The sequence below is a fragment of the Chiloscyllium plagiosum genome, unplaced genomic scaffold, assembly GCF_037043375.1.
Source record: "Chiloscyllium plagiosum isolate Xiang-an unplaced genomic scaffold, Cpla_swu_hap1 HiC_scaffold_14, whole genome shotgun sequence".
Taxonomy (NCBI): domain Eukaryota; kingdom Metazoa; phylum Chordata; class Chondrichthyes; order Orectolobiformes; family Hemiscylliidae; genus Chiloscyllium; species Chiloscyllium plagiosum.
This window is the reverse complement of record NW_028270152.1, coordinates 110,871,174-110,882,170: the sequence shown is the minus strand read 5'-3', so window position 1 is coordinate 110,882,170 and position 10,997 is coordinate 110,871,174. Positions and strand designations below refer to the sequence as shown.

At 43.9% G+C, this 10,997-nt stretch overlaps 1 non-coding gene across 1 annotated transcript; it reads left to right on the top strand.

Moving 5' to 3' along the window:
• The first annotated feature begins 601 nt into the window (after positions 1-601).
• On the top strand, positions 602-684 carry trnaf-aaa (transfer RNA phenylalanine (anticodon AAA)). The gene has a single exon. It is a non-coding gene; the product is annotated as a tRNA-Phe (tRNA).
• Positions 685-10,997: the final 10,313 nt, after the last annotated feature.

The window sequence follows — 10,997 nt, the reverse complement described above, 5'->3', positions numbered from 1 at the left end:
CAGGTTTCCAGCATCTATAGTCCTCACTTTTACATTGTTCCTTCAGTGTCGCTGGTTCCCAATGCAAGAACTCCATCTCGAGCAGTTTCATGTCTGTACCTCCGTGCTGAGGAGTTGAAGCGTGAAGAAAAGTAACTCACCCCCTCCATCTCTGTAGTAATTAGGGACTGAAAATGAAACGTGTCACATTGAAATATATCTACATGCGAATTAATGTTTGTCTTTTATTGGGAACCATCTCTTTCATTGTAACCATCAGGAAAGAACATTTCGTTCGCCAGAAAACGAAATGAATATGTCACTAACCTTTGTTTGTTTCAGGTCCAAGAATACTCAGATCAATAGCTCCATTGCTTACCTCTGCTCGTCATGTTCGCAAATTGCCAAGTGTGATTTTCCTTTCAATAAATAATTTGACTCAGTTTGGCTGCAAATATCTTTTCCTACCTTTGTGCTTTTCTTCTTTTACATTGGTGTCTCGCACCTTACAAATGACAGCAAAGGTATGAAAGGAGATGGAAGCATTCAGCTCATCAAGTCAACGGTAGCTTTCAATGAGATCACGCTGATTTGGTCAATGCTCAACGGCCATGAGCTGTCTGTAGTCATGGCCGAGTGGTTAAGGCGATGGATTAAAAATCCATTGGGCGTTTCCCCACGTAGGTTCGAATCCTGCTGACTACGTTATGAATGCTTTCCTGCTGGTACAATTTTCGCTCGAAGTTCAGAAAGTCTATTTTGTGAACCAGGCCAGTAATTTGATTAGACTTGTGAAACTCGAGTTCTTCATCAGAAATGTTCCATATTTAAAACATTATTTCTGTTTCTCTTTCCAGATACACTGCTCGACACATCGGGTTTCTGTAGTTGTTATTGAACGTCCTGAGCAGAAGTGCTGCTTTTCATTAGATTCCTTTAATCCCAATCCTCTGTTCTCTGACTCGGGTCAGTGGCAACACTTCCTCCTGCTCGTCAAAGTGCTCATTCCCCACCGCTCCCTCTCCCATCATTACAAACAACCGCAGGAAATCGCCACTTAACCATCTTTGTTCCAAAGTGAAACTCATCAGCCTCGGGAATCTCTCCACCAAACGGGACTTCTCATCCCTGGACATGGTGCAAGCCAGAGGATTGTGAAGAGATACTGTGAAAATATTGTCAGTTGGCAGTTGAAAAAATGTTTAGGAAGCAAACCATATAATTTAGGCTCCAGCTTTGTAAATCTTGAGAAACTCTTTGGGAAATGGAATCTGAGGAGAATGAAGAAGGGTGAACTGTCGGACTGAGTAGAGGACGGGACATTGACTCTGATGTTCTCGGGACAGGAACTGATCTGAGACATTGAAATCATTCTCGCTCACGTACGTGAGGAATGCAAACTTCATCTGGACTCTGGGACAATGAAAAACTCTGTAACACTCAAGACAATGATGTGTTTCTGTTCGCCGAGCTGGAAGTTTTTGTTGGAAACGTTTCGTCCCCTGTCTAGGTGGCATCCTCAGTGCTTGGGAGCCTCCTGTGAAGCGCTTCTGTGGTGTTTCCTGCGGCATTTATAGTGGCCTGTCCTTTCCGCTTCCTGTTGTCAGTTTCAGCTCTCCGCTGCAGTGGCTGGTATATTGGGTCCAAGTCCATGTGTTTGTTGATGGAGTTTGTGGATGAGTGCCATGCTTCTGGGATTTCCCTGGCTGTTCTTTGTTTGGCTTGCCCTATAATAGTAGTGTTGTCCCACTCGAATTCATGTTGCTTGTCGTCTGTGTGTGTTGACTACGCATAGTTGGTCGCTTCGTTTCGTGGCTAGTTGATGTTCCTGGATGCGGATCGTTAGCTGTCTTTTGTTTGTCCTATATAGTGTTTTGTGCAGTCCTTGCATGGGATTTTATATACTACATTAGTTTTGCTCATGTTGTGTATCGGGTCCTTAGTTCTGGTAAGCTGTTGTCTGAGTGTGGCTGTTGGTTTGTGTGCTGTTAAGAGTCCAAGTGGTCGCAGTAGTCTGGCTGTCAGTTCGGAGATGTTCTTGATGTGTGGTAGTATGGCTAGTCCTTTGGGTTGTGGCATGTCCTCATTCCGTGGTCTATCCCTTAGGCATCTGTTGATAAAATTGCGAGGATATCCGTTTTCGGCGAATACCTTGTATAGGTGTTCCTCTTCCTCTTTTTGCAGTTCTGGTGTGCTGCAGTGTGTTGTGCGCCTTTTGAATAGTGTCTTGACGCAACTTCGTTTGTGTATGTTAGGGTGGTTGCTCTCATAATTCATGACTTGGTCTGTGTGTGTGGCTTTCCTGTGTACCTTTGTGGTGAATTCTCCGTTAGGTGTTTTCTGTACCATCACGTCTAGGAATGGGAGTTGATTGCCCTTTTCTTCCTCTCTGGTGAATCGGATTCCTGTGAGTGTGGAGTTGATGATCCTGTGTGTTTTCTCTATTTCCGTGTTTTTAATGATAACAAAGGTGTCATCCACGTATCTGAACCAGTGTTTGGGTTGAATTTGCGGTAAGACCGCTCTAACCTTTACATTACTGCTTCTGCTATGAGTTCCGAGATCGGTGAGCCCATGGGTGTTCCGTTGATTTGTTCGTATATCTGTTCGTTGAATGTGAAGTGTGTTGTGAGGCACAAGTCCCAAGATTTAGGAAGATTAGGTAAGATTTAGGAAGCGTAGAATGGGGTAGGAAACTGCAGGGGGTGAACACATTAAAATGTGGAGCTTATTCAAGGAAAAGCTCCTGTGTGTCCAAGATAAGTATGTACCTGTCAGGCAGGGAGGAAGATATAGAACGCGTGAGCCGTGGTTTACTAAGGAAGTGGAATCCCTGGTCAAGAAAAAAAAAGAAGTCTTATGTTAGGACAAAATGTGAAAACTCAGTTAGAGCGCTCGAGGGTTCCAACGATATCAGGAAAGTTCTACACAGAGAGCTGAGAAGAGCCAGGAGGAGACATGTGAATTTGTTGGCAGATAGGATCAGGGTTAACCCTAAGGTTTTCCATAGGTATGTCAGGATTAAAAGAATGACGAGAGTTAAATTTGGGACAATCAAGGATAATAATGGGAAGTTGTGTGTGGAGTCAGAGGCGATAGGGGAAGCGCTAAGTAAATATTTTTCGACAGTGTTCGCTATAGAAAATGAAAATGTTGGCGTGGAAGATACTGAGATACTTGCGTCCAGAGTACTAGAGATTGAGGTTCACAAGGTTTAGGTGATAGAAATACTGCAGAGTGTGATAACAGACAAGTCCCCTGGGCTGGATGGGATCTGTCCTAGTATCCTCTGGGAAGCAAGGGAAGAGATTGATGAGCCTTTGGCATCGATCGTCAAATCATCGTTATCTACAGGAATAGTGCCTGTTGAATGGAGCATAGCATACGTTGTTCCCGTGTTCAAAAAGTGTCGTAGAGACAACCCTGGTAATTACAGACCAGTGGGTCTCACTGCAGTTGTTAGTAACGTGTTGGAAAAGGTTATTATAGATAGGATTTATGACCATCTAGAAAAGAATAATCTGATCAGGGACAGTCAGCACGGTTTTGTGATGGGTAGGCCTTGCCTAACGAATCTTATTGACTTTTTTGACAAAGTGACCAAAGAGGGAGATGACAGCAAACCGGTTGATGTGGTGGATATGGGTTTCAGCAAGTTGTTCGATAAGGTTCCCCACAATAGGCTATTATATAAAATGCGGTGGAATGGAATTGTGGGAGAGATTGCAGCTTTGATCAGTAATTGGCTTGCCAATAGAAAACAGTGTTGTAGTTGATGGAACATGCTCTTCTTGGTGTCCAGGTACTGGCGACGTACCACAAGGGTCGGTGTTAGGTCCACTGCTGTTACATGAGGTCTAACCTTGCCAATCAGTCTCCCATGGGGAACATTGTTGAACGCCTTACTGAAGTCCATATAGATCACATTTACTGCTTTGCCCTCATCAATCTTCTTTGTTACTTCTTCGAAAAAATCATTCAAGTTTGTGAGACACGATTTCCCACGCACAAACCCATGTTGACTGTCCCGAATCAATCCTTGTCTTTCCAAATACATGTACATTCTGTTCCTCAGGATTCCGTCCAACAATTAGAGTATTCTTGGCAGATGCAGTTTCATGTCGGGAATGCGAGTTCATATACTTTGTTGGGAAGAATCAAAAGACACGCTACTATTAAAATCGATAGAAACGCAAAAGATGTGCAGGGCAGAGGAGTCTCAATGTTCTTATACATGAAACGAACAAAGGTTAATCACATATTTATTTCTTGCTGCCAAAAGAAAGCCTTTTCTGATGCTCACAATTAAAGAGATGGTTTCCAAGAAAATCGGAAAATTTAGTCACCAGTAATCAATTACCAAGATATCCCTCGTGATGTTTTCTGGGACATGTGGGATTTTTTTGATTATTGTTCTCCAAACGTTTTTACAATGGAACCGAGAGTTTTAGATGGGAAGTTAAGATCACGCATGACTGTTGCCATTTTTGTCACTCACACACAATGTTTTTTCCTTGTACGATTTATTTCGCTTTGTGGTTACTGCGAGTGGGCTTGTAAACGACACATGCTTGTGAGTTCATTCCTCACTGTTCCTCAACTCCAGCCAAACAGACTTTACGTCCTTATTTCCTGAATCAAGGTAATCTCTGACCATTACATAAATGTCATTAAAACTTCGATATTTCACAGGCCTCTGTATATCATCTTGCAATATTAATTGATCCTTTACTCTATTGCAGTTGCGCATTGAATTGAGAATGGTGGGCCTCCGCTTCACACACCCGTTATTGAAGCGAAAATGCAGATTACTGCCCATAATACGATCGTGGAAGCATGTGTCAAACCCTCAGGAATCACAGAATAAGTGCAGTGCCACAGGGCATGTCAGGGACAGCACCAGAAATACAACAGAAATGCAGCTCTGAGCTCCTAATTTGGATATATTTCTCAATGAGCAATAGAGTGTTACATGTGTTCCATCAGGAGTTACCTCACACAAGGAAGTAACCAGTGCTTCAGACGGTCATATCATCCGAGTTCCAAGCCCTGGAATCAGAGGCATTCAATATTCTGTGCATAACTGCAAGGAACAGCTGTCCGAGGCGTTTACAGTCCAGGTGAAATTATGAATGCAGCTCTCTAGTTGTGAGCCTCTTTCTCCTATGTCGTGTTTCGTGCAGTCCCTGCGTGGAATCTCGTCAACCACGTTTGACCTGCACATGATGCGGATTGGGCCTTGTTTTCTCGTGAGTTGTTGTCTGAGTGAGGCTCTCGGTTTCTGTGCTGTCATAAGTCCGAGTGTTCGGAGGAGTCTGGATATCGTTTTCCAGAATTTGTTTTTCATACAGGGAAGCATGATTTAAAAATTACCTCAAAGCATATCCTCGTTGCGAACTTTGTGTGCCATGCATTTGCGAATGAAGGTGTGTGGATATTGGTTCTTGGTAAAGAATTTGTGTGGGCGTCAGTCCAGCAGTCCCTAGTAGCAATACATGCAAACGGCAAGGGCCACACATTCGACTAGAATAGCACAACAATAATAGGACAGGGCAAGCAGAAGACAGCCAGACAATTCCTGGAAGCAGGGCACTCATCCACGGATTCCATCCGTTGGACCCAATCTGCAATCGCAACAAGCGGAAGCAGCGGTAATGAAACCAAATGAATTCGTACCAAAACATGGTACGAATTCGCAATCGCAAACAGCGTTTCACAGGAACCTCTGCAGCGCTGAGAATGTCGCCCAGACAGGCGAGGAAAAGTCTGCAAACCATATTCCTAGCGTCACTGAACTTTCCAACAAGAACTCCAGAAGCATCCGAGCTTCACATCTTTCTGCTCCAAAACACTCTGCTTTTCCACAACAGAGAATTGCACACTCAACTACCGCGTGTAAGATGAGAATACCAGCCTCTACACTACCAAGGGCGGCAGTAAGAGCGAGGGGAAATAGCTGACACTGTCATTCCACAGCTACAAACGCTCTCTATGAAAGGTACATTTTCGTATGAATGTCAGGGCAGCTGTAGAATATGGGAACTAAACAGCCCGCGCTGTGTATTCATATTCTGGACAATGTGAGTTGTTCACAGCTTTCCCTGAAAGTGAGTGGACGTCGTTATTTCACCGCTGTTGTGAAGCCAGATCCTGCACTGAATCTGCTCCCTCGTTTTTTGTTGTTGTGGCTAAAAGGTGGGCAATCGCAACGTGAAACTTTGTTATATTTCTCTCATTTCCTTCATTACTGTCCTGGTGAGGGAGCCTGGAGATTAGCTCGCTCGATCAGATGGAGGCACCAGCGCATTGTTGACCTAATTTAATCGAGAATATAATTGGTAATATTCACTTTGCATGGTACATTTTTCTGTTTTGTTTTATGTTACTTGAGCACTTTCTGTTACTTGGCAATGCACTCAATCTCCAGAATGTCGGCAAGCTCCGTTTGGAATAGTTTCGGTGCTATTTGTGTGAGCAGTTCTTGACATACACGTCTCGCACTGCCTCACAGACAGAAGTAATGAGTTTGTGTGTCTGATAATGACTCTGCCTTTTGAGTTTTGCACCTGGTCCACGTTAAGAGCTGTCAGTTTCTGGATTCACTGGAGAGTTGAGGTGATAACACGATTTGTGAGTTTTTTTTAGTCAACAAAATTATTTGATGGAGAACTTGGGAATGTATCAAGGAGAATGGTCATTGTCTGTAAATGCCTGGAATACATTCCTCTCTGTGTCATTTCAAAACATTACGCCTCAAGAAAAAATAAAATTCAAACATGCTGACTTAGTAACAAACAGCATGCGTTTTTGCAAGTGGTCTATTGAAACTGTTGCCAGGTACTGGAGTGTCACAGAATTGCCGAGCACGGAAGCAAACCTTCCTATCCAACTTGCACCTGCTGAACAGATGACCTTAACTAATCTAAACATATTTGCCAATATTTGTCCCTTATCTCTCCGAACACTTCCTGTCTGCATACCCATTTAGATGCCTTTGAAGTGTTGTGAGTGCACCAAAATCTGCCACTAAATGTGGCAATTTATTCCACACGCGCAAAAATGTCAGTATTAAAAACAACTGTCGCTCACATCCCTTTCAAATTGTACTGCTCTCACATAAAACCTATGCTATCTCGCTTTAAACTCACGTGACTTCTGAAAAAGTATAGATTGACTATGTTCTCTGCTCGTCTACCTAATGATCTTGTAAACTTTTCCAAGGACATCCCTCAGGCCTGAAGCTCCGGGGAAAACTGTCGAAGAATATTCAGCTTCTCACTAATGTCCACACCGTGCAAACCTTTCAAATCGTTGTAAATATTTTTTTAATTATGCGAAGGTATTCATAGAAAGTGCCAGGGGAAATTGCCTGAAGTGAAGCGATGCTGAAACATTAGTCTTGACAGGTTTGGCGCTTAGTTATCGTCAGGGAGCGTCGCCGAGTGGTTTAATGTCGGTAAAAACAATGAATGCAGATACTGGAGACCAGATTGAGGATTAGTGGTGCTGAAGAGCCCTGTATTCCTGATGAAGGGCTTTTGCCTGAAACATCGATTTTACTGCTCCTCGGATGCTGCCTGAACTGCTGTGCTCTTCCAGCACCACTAATCCAGAGAGGTTTAATGTGCTGGGTTTAGGGTCCAGTCTCTATTGCGTCGTGGGTTTGAAACCAAACTTTGCAATAGAACAACTGCAGGCAGCTTCTTATGATAGAACTACACAGGTCCTGATGTTGCTTTATGGGTGTGTTTGTTACTCCTCGAGTCTCTCACCCTCTCTGCGATAAACACGGGAACACGAGCAACTGATTCTTAAAATAATGAGAACGACTGCTGTTCACTTCCTCTAGAGCACTGTGCGTTTGGATGTGTAGACGCACAATTTTGCTGCCAGTTGCTGTGTCTCAAATGGTCAGAGCATTTGGCTGAAATGTTGGTTGTCCGAGCCCAAAAAGAGCACAGAGCCTCAAATATTTCACATCAAGTATTGTGACCGACCATATACTGACAATACAACCACGGGAACTCATCCATAATTGACCCTGAGTCCACAGTGAGTGAGACGGTCACGTGCAGCAGAATGTGACCCCACTCTCTACAAACCTCTGCTGCCACTAGAAAGGGGCCACTGCAGTTTCAATCAGCGGCTTCCTGCCCAGCCCTGGGACACACCTAATGGAAACTCTTTCCTCAGGAACGGCTGTTACCGTGTGAAAGGGTAAAAAATTCGAATTCAAATTGGAAATGGCTTCAGAAGATTGTTCCTGTTTTTAAAACATTTTATAATCAGAATTACTGTCTCGAATATTAGAAGTGGTAAACTTTGTAGGCAGGGAGAAAAAGAAAGTGTTGAATTGTGAGGACTCTGTCTCTTCAGCAATGGGATTCCCTACACTCTAATCAGAAATGATTTGGTTTCCTGAGGTATTTTCCCGATTGACTGGCAGTCTGCCAGAGTGTCTGGGAATCAGTTCGGCGACCTAAGGATCAGGGTCAAAATATTAGCAGAGAATCGTAAATCCCGGGGCAAGGCCTAAATGGATTGTAATAGTCTGAAGGAATAAATCTGTGATTTGAAAGACTTGAATAATGTTATTTGAAATGGGGAGGAATGAACGAGATTTTTGAAAATTGCCGTGTCAGCTGAATTAAACTCAGTATGAAATCATAAATTAACCAACACCAATCCTGTCCTGGTTCGCTCAGTCGGTAGAGCTTGAGACCTTTCATCTCAATGATGTGGGGTCGAGACCCACGCAGGGAGCTGTTGTTTGCTAATCGGTTTGCCGCTCTCCATTAATGTTGCAAGAGCGAATTCGCTCGCTGAGGCAGGTTTTGTTGACACATTTTTCCCTCCGTTTTTGATCATCTCTTTGTTTCTGAGTGAAAACTGTCTCCACTGTACTGCAGGTGCAAGAGACAAGGTTACCAGTTCAGCCGAATATGCTATAAACGATGTCCCTTCCAAAACGTGAGTTACCATTCCAAACGTGCCCCAACCAAAATGTCCAGAGACGTCGAATGCGAATGGCCACATGACAGTGGCAGCTGCATGTCAAATGGTGCTGTAATAGAATTAACTGAATGAGAATGCTCTGATGGAAACCGAATGGAACTCTCCCTGAAATTTTCTCAATGCACTCGGTACATGATGCTGTTGTGTACCCATATGGGTTTACGTCATGAACAGCTTATTGTCAGTAACAGAGGTGGGGGTGATGCAGGATAGTGAGGTTTCCGTGTGGGTCAGAAGCGGTTTGTTCGAACAGGGAATTCAAACGTCCACAGAGCAGACATAGCTGATTGGTCCAGGATCACACTTCTCCCTTCTGTTTCAGTACCAACAAAATAAATTGCGGGAAAATCTCAGCAGGTCTGGTAGAATCTTGGAATGGAAAACCGAGTTAAATCTTCAAGACCAGTGACACTTATTTCTCCATGTCCATCTCCGTCTACCTTTTTTATTGAATATCTCCTGACTCTCAACTTTATACTCAGTTTCTCTTTTATTACTCCATCTCCAAACATTCTCCCAGTCTCAAAATTTAATAGCAGATCTGTTCCATCTCTCACCTCACCGAGTTATGAGAGGAGGACTTCGAAATGCACGATTAACTCTGTTTCTATTTCCTTAGATACTGGATGGCCAGAGACCAGAAGGCATCGGAGGACAGTTAGAGATTTCAGCCCATCTCGTCTGCCCACCATTCGGTCATGACTCATATCGTTCCCAAACCAATTTTCAGCCTTCTATCTGTGACACTTAGCTCCCCTGAATTTAGGATCCAGTCTTTTTCCCAGAGTGTGAATGAAACCGTCCCAACCATCTCCACATCTGCTGGCAGCTGTTGGACCGTATCTGTGTGTGATCGAGCTCAATTTCAGTCCCACACAGCAAACACATCTGTTCTGAGCAATGCAATCCCTGCTGCATGACAGATCGATCGGGTCTCTGACCCCACGGTTTTTCTGCGAGGCAGTAGTTAGCTCCTTCACCAGCCATGGCAAGGACCGGTGCTTCAAAATGTGGGGACAAAGAACGAAAGGCACAAGAGTTTGTGCAGGTTCGGTCGAAAGGGTTATTGTCAACTTCAGTGGAGTCCCTGCTTCAGAGTCTGGGTTTGAATCGCCCAGGCCTGGATAAAATTCCAAGTCAGGAAATGAAGATTTATTTCTCTTCTTGTGGCTAATCTGAATGAAAACCATTCTCTGCTTCCACAGAGAGCACAGACCCGGTTCTGCCAGAATGAATCCAGTGATTGATTGCATCCAACTGGAATCATAGAGTCATAGAGATGTACTGCAGGGAAACAGACCCTTCGTTTAAACCTGCCCATGCTGACCGGAAATCCCAACCCAATTTGGTCCCTCTTGCCAGCACACGGCCAATATCCCTCCAAACCCTTCCTACTCATATACCATTTCAAATGCCTCTTAAATGTTGCAATTGTACGAGCCTCCACCATATCCTCTGGCAGCCATGGCAGCACATACACGAATAAATTGTCACTGCAAATCCCCTCTAAGGATCTCGCCTTTCTGAGCTGAAACTATCTCGCTGTACATTCAATGTCGCTATGTCTAATTCTTGGAACTCCCTCCCTATCGACATCATGGCTGTATCATTGTGTTGAGCACTTCGAGGACGAAGTAAAGTAACTTACCATCTCAATCTCTTGAGTAATTATGGTTGGGCAGTGAAGCCTATCCCAAAGAGTGACGTGCATTCGCCAGAATGTCGTTTGAAAAAGCTGCAGTTTCCAAGTGGACACCCGAAAGTGGTCCGGAACAAGCGTAAAGTTTCGAAGGGAAAGTAGGATAAACCGAAAGTCAATGATGACTGGGATGAATGAGGCAGAAAGCGAGTGAGGAGCTGTTGGTACAAGGATCAATGTCAGTGCTAATGGTTTAGCCCTTACTGCCCACTGTTAACACCGACTCACACACCACTCCTGGTAAATTGACCACAATTACCCTGGTCTCTTGGTATGAGTTTCCCTCTGTGCATATTCACATGGT